The sequence below is a fragment of the Mustela nivalis genome (assembly GCF_964662115.1).
Source record: "Mustela nivalis genome assembly, chromosome: 15".
In the NCBI taxonomy this organism is placed as follows: Eukaryota; Metazoa; Chordata; class Mammalia; order Carnivora; family Mustelidae; genus Mustela; species Mustela nivalis.
In genome coordinates, this window is record NC_139034.1 from 86,939,727 (window position 1) to 86,959,475 (window position 19,749).

The window sequence follows — 19,749 nt, forward strand, 5'->3', positions numbered from 1 at the left end:
TTGTGTGTGGAACAGAGTCGGTATTTTAAATGATTGTCAAGTGATAATAGAACAATAAAGGACAAATCATGTACTGTAAACCTCCTTAATCTATACTAATCATCATGATTTTGTGTTCAGTAAACTCCAGACCAGAAGGAGATTCGGTTAATATGAAGAGCCCTAGCAGGGGTGCCTGGTGGCTCAGTCGGTGAGGCGTCCGACCCGCCGTCTCCGCTCAGGTCTTGATCTCAGGTTCGAGGGTTCGAGTCCCATGGCAAAAAATATCTATAGATACGTATACATATACATATAACTATCTGCCAATTTATTCATATCTATATATCTCTCCTAAGGCACCTCAGACGTGCCCGTTTTCCATGCCCATGAGTACTGAAACCACCTTAAAGAAGCTGTCCGGAGACTGACGTTGTAGAGGAATTGTTGACATGTCGCTTAAAAATCAGTAAAATTTTCTTTCCCTTTTCAAACTCCCCAACCCAGATTTTTTTTTTTCTTGTCGGATCAGTTCCTTCCACAATGAGAAGAGGTAAGTCACATTTTTTTCAAAGATTTTAATTTATTTATGAGAGAGAACTCAAGCAGGGGGAGCAGCAGAGGGAGAGAGAAAAGCAGACTCCCCACTGAGCAGGGAGCCCCATATGGGACTCGATCCCAGGACCCTGAGATCACGACCTGAGGGCTGACACTTCACTGACTGAGCCCCCCCAGCGCCCTGAAATTAGTCACATTTTTCACTCCAGTTTGACACCGAGAAAGAGCCAAGGTAGGCCTATCCAGTTTACTGAAGCAAAAATTGTTCTGTTCAGCATTTTGTCCTCTTTCTCCATGACATTTCTGTCTTTCCTGGACTTTCCGAAGAAATGGAAGGTGTGGATGTGTTGAGCTCCACATGCTGACAGCGTGTTTAATGCAATGATCATTCCTTGGGAAGGATGGTCCAGAAAGACGTTGGTCTGCAGACGGGTTGTCCTAGCTGGAGGAGCTCAGAGGCAGGTGGGGGCTTAGGGACCAGCCTGCCCAGACTTCTCTTATAGACAAGGAACCTGCAACTCGGGCAGCGGCCGACGCACCCGGCAGCTGCACAGCCAGCTCTGGTGGAGTCGAGAACCTGAGCCCCATCCAGTGTCAGCCTTGATAAACCAGGGCCATCATCTAATTTCAGTGATTAAGTCATTTTACACGTTAGGTCATTTTTTGAGGGAATTACATGATTCACTGTTTTTAAAGGCTTATTTTGGAGACGGCGAACGAAACATCCTACCGAGCCAGATACTCACTGATCGTCCCAAAACTGCGTCATGGAACAGAGTTCGTACTGTGACAAAAGTGAATTCTTCTGGTTTAGCGCATTGTGTTTAAAGCCCATGACCGGGCAGGGAGATAGGGGACGTGTTAACCTGAACAACCTTTGGGAGTAGATTAGGTGGAGAAGCTTAGACCTTGAAACGGGTCACTCATTACTTTACTCCCTGGGGTATCAGATTCTTTAAATGCTAACGTTTTAAAAGACACATGTATTTAAAATAACGGAAGGCCCCACCCCGTTTACTCTTTTATGGCTCTGTACACATCTAACAACAATGCTCCCAACTGACATCAGCTTGAGTCAACGTGAGCTTTGATTTCTCGAAGCTAGAAAGCCTAGATTGCCGCAATTCCTCATTCCAGGAATCCAGAAACCCAGGATGTAACTCGTGACATGCCGAGGCCTTCTCAGGAGCCCTAGACAATGGTGAGGACACAGGACGGGCTGAAGGGTAGATCAGCCCGCAGGAGGCGTGGCGGTGGTATCAATAGGGGGAGGTCATCGAAATGGCCCTTCATGCCACAGGAAAGCCTGCCCTCTTGACCTTGTGCTGATATGCAACATTTGTCCTAGCTCTTTGCACTGTTCCAAGGAGAGTGTCATGCTGTCTCCCCTAATCCCGAGAGCAGCCTTGTCAATGGATGGGACAGGTGCCATCATCCCTCTTGATGGCCAAGGATGGCGGGCCATGGAGTAAATCAGTGACATGCTGGCGTCACTAGGTTGACACAGAGTCGGGGCTGGAATCCTTCTGTTTCTTGAAAGGTCTGTCCCGAGGCACGTATTCCAGATTCATGGGGCTCCATGGACTTTCCCGCTGGGGATTCTCAGTCGCCCCAGGAGAGAAATGGGGGACATTCTAACAGCCGCGACATAGGCAGGGAAAGAGAGCTGCGTCCAGGGACCCTCTCGCGTACACCCAGCGAAGGTCACTGTCCCAGAGTGGGGAGCAGGAGGCTGCAAGGGTACTGTGCTCTGAAGCCACCTGGCCGTCTCTTTCAGGGGCCAAATCAAATGTGACAGAGGCAGTCGGCGTCTTGCTTCAAGTTGGCAAACCTACATTGTGTTGTCTTTTGCTTTTCTGGGAATACAAATGACTTCTTAAAATCTGGGAGCGCGGTCATAGCTTTGATGGAATGGGATGCGTCGTGAGTTTTGCCACGGGCGATCTCAAGGCCTTCCCCGGTCCCTTTCACGGAGACTGGAACTGGCCTGGAGCTGGCCTGTGTTCTGCAAGTCACCTTTACAGCTGCATGACTTCATCTCAGGCTAAATGAAGGAATTTTCAGGATTATAACGGTCACTAAGCAGACAGCTGACGTGTCAGCGTTTAGAAGGGCTAAGGTTTCAGGGCAAGCGTGGAAAGATACTGCAGTGACACGATGTTTTACTTGGGTGGCTTCATTGTGTAGGTGGGTGGCGGGTTGGAAGGAAGCGGGGAGCTGTGGGGGGGTGGTGGCGGGACCGTGCCAGAGCCCTCCAGCCAGAATGTCAGCTCGATTGGGGCAGATCCCTGGCGATCTGTTGGACTCCGTATCCGCTTGTTCACAGTTTATCTAAGCGGCTCTGAAAATTGGCTAAAACCTCCTCAGGCCAGTATTTCTGGGATTCTCTTATGGTTCAACGCAAAGTTCCATCTGTTTGTTTGTCCAGGTTCCTGTCCTCGGCTGCCCGCCTTGGCCCCAAAATGCCTCTCTGGGGCACGTGGCGCCCCGCCCGGCTGTAGGGTGCCTCCGAGGCTGGACCGTACGGGGACCCTACAGGGAGAGGGCTTGGCCCTGCTCGTCTGAATTAAAGACCTCCTGCTAGATGCTTCTGCTGGGACCAATTAGTTCCCCAAGCAGCAATTAAGGAGAGTTTGCTCCAGCAACTGGCAGCCGGGTTGCCCGTCTTGACCTATTTTGGCTGACTGAGTCCTCCGCGCAGACCTCGGTAATCAGGCTGTCCGCGTGTGCGGAGTCTTCGCTGCCTGCACGCCTCTGTGCTGTGTCTCTCATCCTCCCCGCTTCCGTGTAAAACAGCTCCTCGGCAAATGCTAGTTAAGTAACCCCCGGGCGCTCGGCTCCTCTCGGGGTTAGTAACACAGTCTTCTTTCCATCAAGCTTCTTACAAAACAAAAGGCACTGATGCTCTTTTCCTCCAGAGAGCCCCCGAGGCTCTTAAACCATCCCCCAAAGATCAGCTTGGCCGTTTTACACTGGACCTAGAAGACACCAGTAGAACCAGGTGGTGATGCGAGATGGAGGCAGAGGAGAAGCCGCTGGCACGGGGCCACGTCTGCCCCGCACCCCCGTGACGTTTTCTGCAGCGGCCTGCCACCGTTCTCCTAGAGGTGCCCATGCTGCTGTTAGGAGGGAGGAGCCAGGATTTTCCCCGCTTGTCAGCGGCAGGCAGGTGCGCACGAACGGGAGCCAGGAGGCGGTCCGCCTGGGCTCAGCTGCCTTGACCCATGGCTCTCGCGCCTGCCCCTCTTTCACAGGACCCCGACTGCCGCGGTGACAAGACAGGACAGGAGGGTGTGTGCCAGCAGACCCCCGACAGCTCTCAGATCCAACCCACTTCCAACCACAGAGCCAAGTTTAGGACCAAGGGCGGTGGGAGGGTTGAGGCACTAGTCCAAGACTGGGTTCAGAACAACCAACAGAAGTTACTATCTTGTGTTTATTCTCAAAATGTTTGGGTGTCCTCGTTACTAATGAGGTCAAGCACGATTTGTCTCTATTTCTTGGCCATTTGGATACCCTCTCCTGTAATCCGCTGGTCTGAGTCTCGGGCCCACTTTTCTCGTGGGTGTCCGTGTCACAATGATTTGGGGTCTCTCCATCGATTGCTTTTTTTTTTTTTTAAGATTTTATTTATTTATTTAATATTTGAGAGAACAAATGAGCAATGAGGCAGGACAGAGGCAGAGGGAGAAGCAGACTCTGGGCCGAGCAGGGAGCCCGATGCGGGACTCAATCCCAGGACCCTGCGATCATGACCCGAGCCAAAGGCAGAGGCTTCACGGACAGAGCCACCCCGGTGCCCTTCATCTGTCCTCAGGCCAAACCCCTGTTAGGCCACAAATACTTTGTTCTGCTTCGTGGCTCAAGTTTTCTCTTCATGATGCCCTTTGCTGAGCTGGTGCTTCAAATGTTAATATAGTTCAGTTTGTGAATTGGTCTCACGGTCAGTACTTTCTCAAACTCATTCATTAATTCTGAACATTTACTATAGATTCTTCTGCATTTTCTATAAATGCAGTCGTCGGATCTTCAAAAGACGCCATTACATGTTCCTTTTTAGTCTTCACACCTTCTGTTTCTTTTTTTTTCTTGCCTTATCATACTGCGTAGAATTCTTTAGCAATTTGAAGGAAATGCTTCTCAACACCTCTCCCGCACGTCCCGTGCACCCCAGCAGGAGGCCTCGAAAGGATGTTAGAACACACGCAAGCGCTTTTAGAACCCAAGCTCACCTTTCAACGGTGTGATCCCCAAAATAGCTTTCTGGACCACCTTCCAGTAGAAGGTGCCATTGGGGACCATACTGCGAACCCTCCTCATCTTCAGCGAGGGTGAGACCCGAGAGCCAAACCCGGAATCAGCCAGGAACCAGGGTGACAGCACACACTGGTGCTCCTGTCTCCGGACAGCAGACGCCAGAGCCCCCCCCACAGCCGTTCTCCCGGGGCGCGTTTCCCCCTCCCCCCTCTGTCCCGAGTCTGAATGTGGACTGTGGAATGCTGAACGCCGGTGGTGTTCCTGAGAAGGCAGGTGCTGGCAGGCAGAAGGCAGATCCTGGAATACGATCTCTCTGCTCTTCTCTGTGTACTCTTGTGGTGGAAGAATCCGATTCCGTGTTTCTACCATATTTTGCCGTCCTTGAGAGCTCCGCGCTGAGAGGCGGCCCGACACCTTCCAGCATCGCGGCGGTTCCTGCCGACTGGCCTGGAGCACGTGTCTCGCCTCTGCCGTGTTCCCTGATGTGTGCAGGGAAGTCTGCCCTTGAGCTTGGTCGGGGTTCTTCACAACCTACACGCGGTGATCTTTCCAGAAGCCTGTAGTTCCCGTGCAGGTCCTATCACAGTGAGAAGGCGGGTGTGAGAGGTGTCACTTGTGCCGTGTGCCCGCAGGGGCCGGCGAGACTTCTGCGAAGGGTGCGTTCTACCCACGGAGAGGGGCATCGGGTGGCGAGAGATCACAGCTGTGCCTGTGGTCCGTCCATCCCCCTGAGAAAACACTCCTGAGTCCTGCTCAGGACCCAGGGTCCACGTCTGCGGTAGGAACGCAGGTGGTCTCAGATGCTGTAATTGGAGAGACGCCTGTATGGCGGCCCCCGGACTCGTTCTGCCGCGGCCCCGTCTCCAGGCAGGAATGCCCTCCCCGTCATGTCAGTAAGATGTTACCTGCGTTCCGTGAATAAAATCCTCTCCACAGTCGGGAAACTCAAGGGTTCCCTCTTGCAGCCTTGCCATCCCGAGACCTAATGTCCGTCCCCCATCCGGCCTGCGTGACGGAGCCCAGCTCCTTCTGCTCTGCTTGCGGTGACGTCACCAGCTTCTTCGTCCTCTCCCTGCCGCCGGGCTACCTGCTTGGGCTGCACACCTGCCGGGTCCCCTCCCCTCACCTGCCTCGTGTCCGCCTCTCGCCACAGTGGACCGTGTTTGGAAGCACACTTCTCCAAACATCTCCTTATGGCGGCGGGACCCCAGACCGCACGCGCCCTCCGCTTGCCCGAGCGTGGGAGGCTGGCCGTATCCTGCAGCCCCGTTTGGCCATTCCTGGAGTGGCACCACTTTGTCCCCGGGACACTGCTCCCGGGGGACCACAGCATGTCCCTCCCCCCCTTCGAACTCCTCCAGGCGGAGGCTCAGCGGCACGCCCCCGAGACCCTGCGACCCACGTGCCTGTCTCCGGGGTCGTCTTGCACACACCAGCAAACTGAAAGGACCTCTCCCAAGTCCCCGCGGTCCCTCCGACCCCGACGGCCCCTTCTGCTCGTGAATGCTGCCCCGCGGGATCCCCACACGCCCTTCCAGGCCTCGGGGGTACAGCTCCTGGCCCGCTTTTCCTGCTGGGACACGGACTCTCCCGTGTCTGACTTCCTTGGCCGGTTTTCTGTACTTTGTCACGGCCTTTCCACGGTCACATCTGCTTGGCCAAATACAGTAGTTAAAATAGTGCATAAGAGCAGGTCTCACGAGGCCTCGAAGGCTGGGCGCCTTCCGCACCGCCCCCAGGTGCCTTCCTAAGAACGAATAACCCCATGGCTCTGACTACCTCTGTGGGACAGGGACGAACATCGTCCCCCTTTTACAGACAAGAAAACAGACCCAGAGAGTTCGGTTAGCGGTGCGGCGGAGCCCCCTGCCAGTGGCCTTGACACAGTCTGGCCGCTGGGGCGCATCTGAGCTCCCAGGCACAGTGTTGGTCTGCGAGGCGTGGGAACGCGGCCTCTGTCACCGCCTGCACGTGAGGAGGCCTCGCAGCAGGTGCACAGCGTCTCGTTTGGGAGCTGAGCACCATGAGCCGTTGGGTCCACCGGCAGAGCCAGGCAGGAACTGTCACTTCTGACTCGAACATGTCTGAAGGGTGACCTCACTGTCCCAGGGCTTCCACGTTGGCGAGTTGATTTGTCAGTTTGTTGGTTCTTCGCTCGTTCGTCCGGCAAGCACTGACCGCATTTAGCCGTCCAGAGTGTAAGGACCAGGCGCGTCGAAGCGCACGTGCTTTGTTCCCGATGCTTGTTCAGACCACGGATGCAGCGACGCACAAGTGAGCGGGCTCAGGGCCGCGTGCTCACGTGGGGGGTCCGCACCCTGCGGCCTGAGCCAGTGCCGGGCGCTCACCCGCGCGGAGGGACGTTCCGCGTCCGCTGCGCACCCTGCTCACAGCACACACGCGGCATTTGCTCATCACAGAACAGGTGGGCTCTCAGCAGTGTTGACATTGAATCTGGGAAACCTGGAGAACAGCTCCGTGCCTAATACCACGGCAGTAAGATCCTGGTGTGTCTCTCAAGAGCAAATATGCAGCTGACATATCGCCAGTGTTGTTTTTGAAGAGCTTTTAGTGGGGGGGGGGGGGCCTGTAGCATAGAGAAAAGATAAGGATGCGGAATCTCGTGTAAAATACCGTCTCGACTACGTGGAAAGAAGTACAAGGGAGAGGCGGGAGGGAAGATGGCACAGTGTCCTCCGGCCAGCACTGGCCGCTTCGCCCTCCGCCGGCCGAGGCCGCACCGTGCAGTCGGTGAGCCCGGTCCCCGGCTGAGACCGAGGGAAGCCAGCGGGCCTGGGACCCAACCCCCAGGGGCCGGACCGTCCACCCCTTGCCCTGTGCCCCCTCCTACTGCTGTTTGCAGGAGTGAGAGTCTCACGAGCACCTGCAGGCGTGCACGTCGTTCCGATCTGACTTCACGCCATCACTGGGTGATGCCCGCACTCCCCCCGCACAGGCAGGTACACGTGAAAACAGACCCGAGAGCCGTCCGCATCCGCGTGTGCGCGAGCTTAAAAACAAAAACCAAATGAAACAAAACTTTTTTTTTTTCTTTTTTGGTCTGCCTGCTATTCCGGCGTGTTTTCCCCACTATTCTGGCGCACTGGTATGAAGAATTAAAATTTGACCATTTCCTCTTTTCCTGGAAAATATTCTAATGACTGTGTTTGATGACATGTCTGATTGTGTGTCTCAGGCATAACTGGTCTTTTATGAACACGCAGGATTTTAATGTTGCTGCCTTTGTCAAGAATAATAGCACTATTCATGAAAACAGATGAATTCAGAAAAAAATGGGGCCTGAATATCGAAATGAAGTTGAACAGTAGGTTTTTATAGGGTCCTTAAAATGAAATGCATTTCGGAGGGCCGCAGAGAAGCCGGGCTGGTCCCAGGCCTCCCAGGGCCTTACTTCCGCTCCCACCACCGGCCGGCCAGATGGGCCTGTTTCATCGACACAGAACTGTGTTGAGAGGAAAAGAGTCAAAGGCACTTTACTGGGGAAAATGGGTCCCCTGTCAGGTGTCTCGGACTTTGCTGGGGCAATACAGGAGGCGGGACCTGGGGGTCACCACAGCGTCACCTGCAAACAGCTGACCCACGAGCTTCCTTCGGGGGGGGGGGGGGCGGGTGAACATTTTATACACAGAACCTTGACCCCGAGCACCGCCTGCCTACAACTCTGAGTCTCGGCAGGCAGAGCTCCGGACGCCTCACGTGAGGGCCCGTTGTCTTCTCCCTGAGCAGTGGTCGGGAAGGTATCCGCGTCCTGCCGCCGACTGGCTTCTCAGAAGGTCACTTCCCAGGTGGCGGCATGTGCCTTCCCTGGACGTTTGCCTGGGCTCCTGCACAGGTTCTGTCACACGCTCCCAGGGGTGCTGGATCCTGGCAGGGGTCAGCAGTGACTTTTCTGGGGGCCAAGGGCAACCGAGGGGACCCAGACCTGACCTGTGTCTCTCGGTGACGTACATCGGGCGCTTCCGTATGCTGTCCATCCAGGACCGTACCGTCCACTCGCGGCGCATGCATGTGCACTTTTTCACTGGGTGATAACGCAGCCCGGGAGCTTCTGATTTCGTAGACCTGGATGCAACATGGGCACTGTGAGCTGACCATTGCAGACCCCAGGTCTGGGGCAGAAGACGCTGCTCTGTGATTTGGAATCATAAAAATAACATTTAAAAGAGGGTGTCCCAACCAAAAAGAGCTGGTGGGGGCCCCCAGCTGTTGGGCAGTGGAGCCAAGCATGCCAGACAGGCCCGGACAGTGGTCCAGCTACATCGGTCCTGGCCGGGAGCCGGCCACCGGCCCCACGCCAGGAGGACGGCAGGCGGGCGTGCCAGGGCAGGCAGCTGAAGGGGAAGTGGATCGCGGTCGGGAGGCAAACCCTTTGACGGCAGTCAGAGTGGTTCACCTCGGAAGTCTCCAGGTATGAGAGGCAAGCCCTGGTGCTTGCGCAGCCAAGGCCATTGACATTCTGCACCGAGCCACACCCTCCAGGTCCTAGACCCCTCCCGCCCCCATGTGACTGACCACTGTGGGCCTCTAGCACCAACGCTGCTGTGTGTTTGAGAGAATTTGAGATGCTTGTGTTCCAGAAAGTTCCTGCGCTTTGCCCTGTGCTTCCGTGTCCCCAAGACATTTTTCAGGACAGTTCAGGATAAAGCAAACACTTCAACTGTTAAAAATAAAGCTTTGGTACTCACACACGTGAGTTTGTGACTCAACGTGGCCGACTCGAACGAAAGCGCTTGGAAAGTCAGCGGCACGATACCAGCACCTTAGAAGTGACCGTTCTTGCTGCTTTGCTGTGTAGGGAAGCCGACCGCGTGGTTTTACTTCAGAACCACAGGCAAAAAGACGTCCAGATGGGCCATCTACCACTGTAACGGCTGGGTTTTGTTCTTTTAATTAATTAGCCAACATAGAGTACGTCATTAGTTTCAGATGTAGTCTAAGGGCTGTCTGTGGCTCACGTATATCCGGAGCTAATTTTTAAGTTAGATCTTTTCATGAACCCTTATTGAATCAACTCTGTACACATTTTTAAGTTTATGAACACTTCGCTCGTTGATTCTAATAATTAGAGAAAAAAGAATGTTTCAGAATTTAAGGGAGGAAAGACTATTCAGGCAGTGAAGGCGGGACACATAGTCCCCAGGAGAGACTCCAGCTGAGAGCCTCGGGAAGGCACCAGCGGGCACCTGCTAGCGCGGGCTGGTGGAGCGGGGGCTGGAGGGCGGTGGTGTGTGTGCGTACGTGAGAGAGGCCGGCCAGGGAGGGCCTGAGAACACAGCTGCTGAGACGAGGCGCTCGTACGCGAAGACCAGCGAGGAGGCGTGAAGGGCTGGCCTGGGTTGGTCAGAGGTTTCCCCAGGGAGCGGCTGCCTGCACCCGTGGATGGCAAGGACAGGCCTCTGCTCAGAAGCCAAAGCTGAGACCAAGGGGTGGCCCGTCTGAATGGTGAGGAGCAGGTGCCGAGTAGCCAAGGACACCCACGCGCTTGCCGGTGCAGAGAGGAGTGATTTGCCTTCCTGCCCGCTAGCCTGACGGCCACGAGACGAAGACAGCCTTGTGCTTGCTGTCCCCTGAAGTCAAGATCCAAGGAGACATCTGGTGGCCTCTTCCCCAGGGCTGGCCCAGCCAGCAAGGAGCCCGAGGCTGCTGTGTGCTAGCTGGGACATCACGCTGTGCTTTGAGGGAGAAGTTAGGTTTTCTTGTTTAGGGCTTTGTTTTGTTATTTTAAATATCTGCAAGACAGTTTTTGGAAGAGTGCATGCCCCATCAAAGGAAGAAAATGGGGTCGGCCTCTAGGCAGCGACACGGGCCTGGCCGGATGAGTCTTGCACAGACCATAGCCGAGGCCTGCCGTCCTCCTTCCCTGACGCTGCTGGTGGAGACCCCGCGGCCGCTTCTCGCCCGCCTTTTCTTTGCAGGAGCATCCCGGGGGCACAAAGACAGCTCAGAGACTGCTGTTCAAGTGGGTCAGAGATTGGGGATTTTTTCTTCTACTCTTCTGCAGAGAATCATTGTTTACAAAAAAGAGGACCATATTCCGTCACCCGAGGGGGCGCAGGAGAGGCAGCCTGTTACCACGCTGACGGGCCTGGCGAGGCTTCCCGGAGGAGGAGGGCGTCTAAATGTAGTCAGGCACTCCAGGGGGTAGCATGGTAGTGCTTAATTGTGGGGAGTTTCCTGAGGTCTGGGGAGCGTCCAGGGTCCTCATGAGACACACAGGCAGGACCGGGCCCCCTGCACCTGGAGGCTCGCGCAGCTACTCCAGACCGTGCAGGAGGGAAGCTGCCGGCCCTCAGCGTCCTGCAGCATCACACCGTACGCTGAAGACTCGGAAACAAAAAACGCAGTCCTGAGTGGGTCTTCAGTCAAACAAGGCTGGGGCACATGGAGTGAATATGTGCCCGTCAGCCGTTTCCAGTTCTGGGAGTTTGAGTCTTGGACTTGGCGCCGTAACAGGTGCTCAGTAGACCAGGGAGAAGGACATCGTGGGGGCCCTCGGGGTGTGCTGCCCCAGGTTACCTGAAGTCGGGTGGTCTGCACTGTTTGAAAACATTCCAGAAACGGAGCACCGACGTACGGTGAGGCCGTGCGGGTTGGTGACACGTCGGATCTCTTTGCTTTGGTGGGAACTCGACTGACTCGGTCCGGAGCACTGGCGCTCTTGATGCGTCTGTCTGGTGGTCGTTGTGCTGTAAGCACAGCTCGAGTCCTCGGGGGTGGCTGAAAAGGGAACACGGGGCATAAACGGCCACCGTGGTTTAATGTCGGAGAACCTCTATTCCGAGGCCAGTGCCGCAGCCGTCCAGCCTGAAGACCTGACTCTGCCCAACCCCAGATCCCCCCACGGCCCTCCTGTACGCCGCCTTCCGAATCCAGCAAATCAACCCTGTCCAAAGACGTGAAAGAAAGAGCAGAGATAAAGAGGAATGAGACATGGGGTCGCGGTCAGCGCCATGAGCCGGCCGCCGGACGTCCAGGTCTGCGCCCCTCCCCCCAGCCCTCATCGTGGTGTGACTGTCTGAGTTCCGTGAGCGGCATCTTCTGAGGGACGGTCCAGGGGCCCACGAGTCCGGTCCCGTGAGCGCATTCTGGGAGAGCGCAGAGCACGCCTGTAATCATGAGTCTGTTTTGAAGTCCAAGAATTGTCAATGAGCAGAGAATATTTAAAAGAGTGTCAGGGTCACGCTGCCCTTGACCGTGGAGCGTGTCGAGGCGAACTCCAGCCTCCGCTTCCAGGCCGGTGGGGGTGCACGCGGCGCCTCACCTCCCACCATCATCTCCAGGCCTGCCTCTTGCTGTGCTCTGCTCGGTGACCTTAGGGGCACCCCTGGATGGGACTTCAAAGGGCCGTATCCCTTCCTGAACCTGGGAGACGTTTATGGGCGACTATCGGGGAGAGCAGCGTGGTCTACTAAGGGCAAAGACTTGGGGAGCCGGTGGGGGGAAGGGCTGCCCTCTGCATGGGGCCGGACTGTTGACGGTCAGTGCGGGAGCCCGAGCTCCCGGCAGCCCGTCCCTCCCGAGGGCGGCGTGTTGGCGGAAGGAAGCTCTGAAACCTGACAACACCGGGAGGAAGCACAGCTCTCTGCTTCGCGTGTGTTTGCCGGGAGGGAAACCCTGGCGCGCTGGGCCTCCGGCTCGGACCCAGACTCCATGATGCCTGCTTCCCTCCGCCCTCCACCCCCGCCCCCACCCGAGGCTCTGTGTCCCTGACTCCCGCCCACCGCCCCCGGGGGCGGGGGGTGTCTGTCGAGGGTCCGGTCCTTGTGAAGGTGGGCACGGGACAGACTCCAGAGAGCCTCAGCCCACATGGGCAGCCCACACTGGCACAGGTAAGGGCCTGGAAATGTGCTTGAAATCAGTGAGGCAAGTTCATTCAAACAATGCAGATAAGCAATCGAAATTCAAGCAAAAAACACGATAATTTGGGTAAGAATCAATTCCCACTTGTTCAGGCTCCTTGGTGTGTATCGCATCATAGCTTGTGTCGTGTTGTTAAATGTTCACCGTGGAGCCCGGGGAGCTGGGGGCCATCCTGCTCTCCTCTGGGCCCCGGTGCCTGCGCGTGTGACGGGGGCTGGCTCTGGCAGACGTGCCAGGGGGTGTGCCCGTCCGCTGATGAAAGCCACTGGGCAGCTCACCCTCCAACACTGGGCCAGAGTGTTCGACGCGGGCCGGTGGGGACGGTGACCTCGGCCGCCGGACCGCCGTGTCGGAGCGGACCCGACCCCTGCCTTCTCCGGAGGTGCCTGTCCGTTATCAGTCTGTCCTGGTTTCCAGGTCCGAACCCCTGCCATAGTCCTGACACTTCCTGGCCTTTGTTGGCCCGTGGCACGGACTCTGTTTTGAAAGGACAGGAGCATAATGAAAGCGGATATGGAAGAAGGGCCAGATGACATCACTGAAAGTATTTGAGGAAGTCCACTCTTTTCGGTGTTTACAATCTCAGCATGTTCGTTGTTTGTAATCTGATAAGCACACTTTTGATACTTTGGGGGAATGACAAGCCTTAAGGCTCAGACAGAATTCATGAATTTTTATCTTAGTCTCATAGCAAAGGAAAGAGAATAGGAGGTCTTGGCTTGAGTCCCAAGTGACCTTGACTCAGAGGTTGACCTTGGGTACAACATTCAGCAGAGATGCTTAAATTGTGCCGATGCCACTAGTCACTGGGTTTAAAAAAAAAAAAAAAGAATTCCATTATTAAAAATGAATTAGCATACTAAAGTTTCCCTCTCAAAAGCTTAACTCGGAAATCGGTAGTAGGCAAAAGCATCGCCTTTCCAAGGTTAGCTCCATAAGCTTGTTATAGGGCAGCCTCCTAGGCGTGCTTGTAGAACAAAAACCATACAACACTCAAATGTCTCCATAAATGGCAGTCCCCCTGCGCACTGGAAATGTGGACGCTTGCTCGGTCCCTGGCACCTGAACTGTGAGTGCGGAGAGCTCTGGGCGAGACAAAAGAAAGGTCTAGAGCAGGACTACCAAACCCTTCCTGCCTCATGCCAGCGCCGTGGCTTGGCTCATTCCACGGGTTCATCTCATTTCCTCCCGACAACAACCCCGACAGGCAAGGACGGTGGATTCTACCCAGTTTGCAAGTGAGGAGACCAGTGGACTTGTGGGATAGGGATGACTCCCAGGCGAGCCCTGAGCCCTGGTCTGCCCCTCCAGACAGGGCACCATGGAGAGCAGCTCCCGGTGTGACACGTCCCGGATAGACACTCCTGACCGAAGGCCAGGAACGGGCCCGCAGCCCCCAGAGGCCCGGGGAGACCCGTCCTCCGCAGACGCTCCAGAGGCAGCGTAAAGGGCTGGATAAATGATCTTTGTCCCCCAAGGCGGGTATGACAGGACCGGCCCCTCGTCCTAAAAGTGTGCGGGCTGATTGCAATGTTGCTTCTCTGTGGAGAGAAGCTCCAAGAGTTGGTGTGAACCCGGTCCCGGGGAAAGGACCGTCTGGTCCGTCAGTACTGTGGCCGCTGTGGTCTGTGCTCCCCGAGTGCGCAGCACCGAACCCGAGAATGAGAAGCCCAGTGGCCGGCGGAGGGGCCGTGAGAAGCGTGGATGGGAAGGTCACGGTCAGAGTGGCCGAGCGGAGGCGTGTCCCCGGGGACCACCTGCACACAGGTGACTGAGCGCCGGACCCCGTCCCCAGCCCGGACTCCGAGATGGGAGCTGGTTCACAGACCGCGTCCCGGTGCAAGGAGAGAACTGCCGGCTCGCGGCAGGGACCCCTGGATCCCTACGGAGCAAAGAAGACCAGAGAACCCTTCTAGAAGCTGCCGGGCAGGATGAAGCTGGCCGGGTGTGCACAGGAGAAGGAGCCGAGCAGAAATGCAGAGATTCTACCCCAGAAGCCAGCCGGCAGGTACCTAAAGTGGTGGGGCTTCTGGTGCAGCCTCTCCGCCGGCCCCAGAGCCCCTGGGATTTGACTCAGCTGGCTGTCGGGTTTGCAGAGGTGAGGCTTTCGGGTCTGGACTCAAGCCCGCCCAGGCAGACTGCTGGTATTCCTCGTGCGCCAACACAAACCCGTACCGCCCTTGCCCAGGCCAGTCCTCGCCAAACCCAAACAGAACTCTTATTGTGTCATACAAGAGCATTGCTGAGTCCCTCTCACTCACGTAGGTTCATCTTGGAATCCCCCCACCGCTCGCACGCGGGCGGGTTTAGAGCAAGCTCTCCCCGAACATCCTCTTCTGGAACGAAGAGCTTCAAGAGACGCAGCCACTCCGCTTCTGGAGAACAATGTTAAATATTCCCTCCCGACTCCTGCGCCGGCACGAACAGCGTACGTGCCGGGGCTCGTTCGTGCCAGAGAGTGCCAAGATCTGACACGCTGCGGGAATAAATAAAGCGGAGTCAGGCAGTGTGTGAGGTAACGCGTAGCCCGAGTGATGTCTCCGGCCGTCTCCGGCTCGAGAGCAGGGCACGCGCAGAGTCACAGTTCGCACGTATCGAGGCTGTTTATTCAAAATTGAACACCAGCAACTTCCCTGCGCGTGCACCATACCGCGCGTGCACCGTGCTGCTGTCGCGCCTTCCCAGCGGGAAGTACACAGGCAGCCTCTCGAGCAAGAGTCGAAGACTCCCGATGGACTGCCCTCCCCAAGCCGGAGAACCATATCCCTCAGGCTGTAAAGAAGACAGAGTGAGGGAGCCTTCATCAAACTGTCTTCAGCGTGGCCGATGCCGTCTTTGTTTGGGGAGGACGATGCCGGTGGCGTGGGCAGTGAGTGAGAGAAGGCTGAAGCACCGTCTGTTGGGCCGACTGTGCTTTCTAGAACTTGGCCCGGCTGCGAGACCATCGCCCCTCGAGGGGAGAGCGGCGTCGGTGTGGGTGAAGCTCCGTGAGCTCACAGGCCAGGCAACAGCCTAGCTGGAGGCAGAGTGGATCAACAGTGGCCACGGCGAGCTGTCGAAGAGTTCCACTCTGTCCCGGAGGCCCACACGGTGGCCTTCTCTCCCTGGGCTCGGTGGGGTCGCACGCCTCCCCCGGAGCTCCTGCTGTGTCCCTCTTCCCCGTGTCGGCCACGCAGCCCTTGTTCTGGCCCCTGAGCAGTCTTACCACTTCCCTCCGTCCTCGTCTGTCAGATGACCGCCTCCGCTGTGCTGTAAGACCAAGGACTACAGTTATTGTAGCAATTCTGTACTTACTGGGAATGTTACGCATTTGTTCGGCTGTGCTGTTATTTTTACTGGGATTAGGACTCCTTTAGGAGTGCTCCGGTTACAGCGTTGGGCAGGTTTTGCGTAGTCTGCCTCTAGCACTCTTTTTTCCCTATAGATCTTGTTGCTTTGGTGTGCGATTTTGCAGAAGGTGAGGGTTTTCAGGACTCGTCCTATGTGGTATTCCAGCAGAAATGCCCGCACTTAAAGACAATGCATAGGGACAAGGTGTGAAATCAACACACGTTTGACCTGGCCATTCCCGAGGGCGAGCGGCTATTGTGTTGGAGTGTTTGGGCAGGTATCAGCTGGGTGGATGGGGAAGGCAAGGCAGGGGAGAACATTCCAGGCTGGAGGCACAGCCTATACAAAGGTATGTTCCGTGTGGAGTGGGGGACCCAGAGGTGTTCATATTCGGTGCATTTAAAATCCTTAACATTCCACTCATGGGAAAGTATTTGATTAAGCTCTCGGTTGGAGTTGAAAATAGACCTTGAAAGCCCAGGAACTGTGGACGGATAGGAACAGGACTCAGACTGGCAGGTGTCAGAGAAGCAAGGCGTGCCGGTCCAGAGAAGCAGCGGGGCGTGGGGACCAGGGGAGTGTAAACACGGAGCGTATTGTGTCTCGTGAACAGAGCCCGATGTGGGCTCCGGCTACGGGGCTAACACCAAAAAGACACAATTGCCCCCTAGCCAAGTGCTTGACCTAACTGTGTCCGCCCAAAACTCATGTTGAAATTGTAACCCCGAAGGTGATGATACTCAGAGGTGGGTCTCTGGGAGACGGAGAGGTCTCCGTTAGTACCCTCATTAAGGGGCCCCCAGAGGTCTCTCTCCCTCTACCTACCCCATGTGAGGACACGACATGGAGATGCTGTTTGTACCCGGCGTCTGGGCAGCTCAGTCGGCGGGGCGGCTGCCTTGGGCTCAGAGCGTGATCTCAGGGTCATGGGATTGAGTCCTGCCTCGGACTCCTTGCTCAGTGGGGAGTCTGCTTCTCCCTCTGCCCTCACTCGTGCTCCCCCCACCAAAAAATAATTAAGATCTTAAAAAAGAAGAAAAGGAAGAAGCTGTCTATGAATCAGGTGCAGCCCTCCCCGGAGGCACCGGCATCCTGATCCTGGATTTCCTGATCCTGATCCTGGGGCAGATGTCTGCTGTCCGGAAGCCCCTGGGAGTCTACGGTCTCTCCTGGACGCAGCCGAACAGACTGAGACCCCAGGCACCAGTGGTGACCGAAAACAGGAATGGTGGCCGTCTCCATTAAGGATGGAGAGACGGAGGGGGTGGAGGGAGAGTGGCTTCCAGAGCTGGTCTACGGACAGGCCCACCGAGGACGTCTGGTCAGCAGCAGGTGACCCCGCGTGGAAGCCTCCAGCGTCCGACCTCCTCCCCGCGTGTGCTCAGGGCCAGCAGCTCCAGCTCCCGTGCGCGTCCGCTCTCACTCTGCGCTCCGCGTGGCAGCTCAGTGTCACGACATCGAGAAGAGGGGCTCTGGCGGGGAGGAGCAGACCGCCTCCCAGGGAGAGCCCCACCCAGCGAGGCACACCCCGCCCGGGGCCCGCCCCTGCAGCGTCCTGGCCTTCGTGGGCCTCCTCACGGTGGCCAAGGAGCTGTCCCAGGAGAGGGAGAGGGACTGGGACAGAGGCACTTTTATGGAGAACTCGACGAGCTGTTTCAGAGGCTTGGAAGGAAAACTCACTCTCCTCTGATGCTCGGGAGACTGTTTCGTTTGTAACCAAGACCTGGGGACCCCGGCAAGGACCTGGATCAGCCTTTGGAGTCGAGTACATAAGCTCCGACTTAAAACCGATCCACAGACGCGTGGAAATTGCCAAGAGAATCCATCTTCCCCCGTCTCGGTTGCTCAGAGCGTGCGGCCGTGGGGTGGCGGGCGGCAGCGGGTGCGGTGGGAACAATGCACAGACTCCGGAAGCCCACCGCAGTCCGACCTCAGGGTACCAGAACTCGAGCGATCGGGGTGGTAGGTGACGCCCAGAAACTCAAGACGACCCATGGAGCCCCCGACAGCGCCCCCGTAGCCGCATGGCCGCAGCGCACCTGCCCACCTCCGACGACAGCGGCCGCCACGTCCCTGGGCCTGCCCTGTCCAGGTGACTCAAGATGAGACGCCGCACAGTTGGCACCCAGACCTCATGCTGGCTCTGCAGAAAGGACGCGGCGGGAGACACAGGAGGGGTGCCTCTGGCTAGAGCACGTGACCCCGCGCCCGTGTCCACACCTGCGCTGGCCCCGATGCATGGCGGAGTGTGCGGGAGGCAGCCTGCTTCCTCGGGCAGACTCCGCTCCCCACCCCGGTGGGGGAGTGGGGGAGCAGGGGGGAGGCCAGGGCCCAGGCCTGCGGCAGGAGCTGCCACGCCCACCTCTTCTGGGCCCGCCGGGAAAGCGGCCCGTCCTCACCTGCAGGCAGGGCCACCCACGCTCTGAGATCATCCCCAGCCTCCAGCCTCGGCTGGTGTTTCTCCGGAAGCTCTGGCTGCTCCAGCCTCCAGCCTTGGCGGGGTTTTAGCCCTCCTTCCCGGGCTGGGGCCCCGTGCCAGCGAGCCCGGCCTGCACCCGGCGGCACCGACCCCGGGGGCCGGCCATGTGGAGGGCTCCGTCGGTGTGTCCTGGCACAACCCCGCCGGCAGACCGGGGAAGGCTGGCCCCGTGCTCATTTGGTGCAGACCCGGCCCGAGCTGCCTTCCTGCGTCCTATGCTCGGCCTCATCGCCGCCCACTTCCCGGAAGCTCGGCGGCCCATCCCGGGGCTCCTCGTCCCTGACGTGGGCACGTCGCCGGCCCGCCCGCCAGCCTTGTGGCCTCCTTTCAGTGTCGTCAGCGATGGTGACAGAACCCAGGGAGCCTCTGGCCTCGGCCCCCAGCCTCCCGCACTCCTGCGCCCGCCAGTGGCCCGCCCCATCTTGCCGGGCTCCCGCACTGGGGGCCTCCCAGCCCGTCCTGCGGGTCAGCACCCCACGCCCAGCGTGGCAGCGCGGCTGTGGCCGGCCGTCCTGCCAACAGCAACTCTGCTGGGAAAACACCCCTAGACCTCACGCTCCCGGAGCAGAAGGAGAGGGTAGAGATGTTGGCCCGCCGCTGCTCATAAAATCATAGAGGTATGCAAGGATTGGGTCACGTGGCCGGTTGCCGAGGGCCCGCCCGGTGACGTCTGCCGGGCAGGAGTGCCAGCAGCAGTGACGCCGTCCCGCAGGTATGCACCTGGCCGCGCCGCGCGAACACCGCCGCCGAGCCCAGCGTCTGTCCTTTGAACTCGCGCTCGCGGTGCCCCTGCCTATCCCTCCGTTCCCCAAACTCCCGGCCCCGTGAGGACAGGCGGGGACTCGGGCACGACGGCTGTGAAGCCCGTTGTCCTTGGTAGGAACACCCTGAGGTTGTTCCCTCCAGAGGGGCCCACGTGTGTGCCCAGTGGTCGTTTCGCTGCCGGTACCTGGTGACGCCGTCAGGACCCTGCTCGAGGCCCATCTATCGTGGGCGCCTCGAAATGCTTTCAACAAGGGAAGCTGAGCTGGCCACGTTTCCCAGCCGGTTTATAGGGACGAGGGCTTTGTTCTGTGTGGAGTGGCCCTGGTCTGCGTTTCCTCTGCCATATGCTTTGTCTCGCTAATACCATGTCAGAATTATTTCCTTGATTTCTAAAGCTGCGTGTACGGAAATGGCTTATATTTCCTGTTTTGATAAACTAATAGAATTTTTCTGGGAACTTTGTTCCCAAGTTGGCTTTCTTCTTTGTTGGCTTCTTTTTTGGA

At 57.3% G+C, this 19,749-nt stretch overlaps 1 protein-coding gene and 1 long non-coding RNA gene across 3 annotated transcripts in view; one reads left to right on the forward strand and one right to left on the reverse strand.

Annotated features, from left to right (window-relative positions):
• The window catches only part of COL4A2 (collagen type IV alpha 2 chain), a 154,154-nt gene that overhangs the window by 17,631 nt on the left and 116,774 nt on the right, over positions 1–19,749 (forward strand). The gene's annotated exons all lie outside the window — the stretch shown is intronic.
• LOC309848664 lies at positions 13,246–19,448 on the reverse strand. The gene is made up of 3 exons (XR_014303195.1): positions 18,402–19,448; positions 14,934–15,921; positions 13,246–13,478 (listed from the first exon to the last, which is right to left on the reverse strand). It is a non-coding gene; the product is annotated as an uncharacterized lncRNA (long non-coding RNA).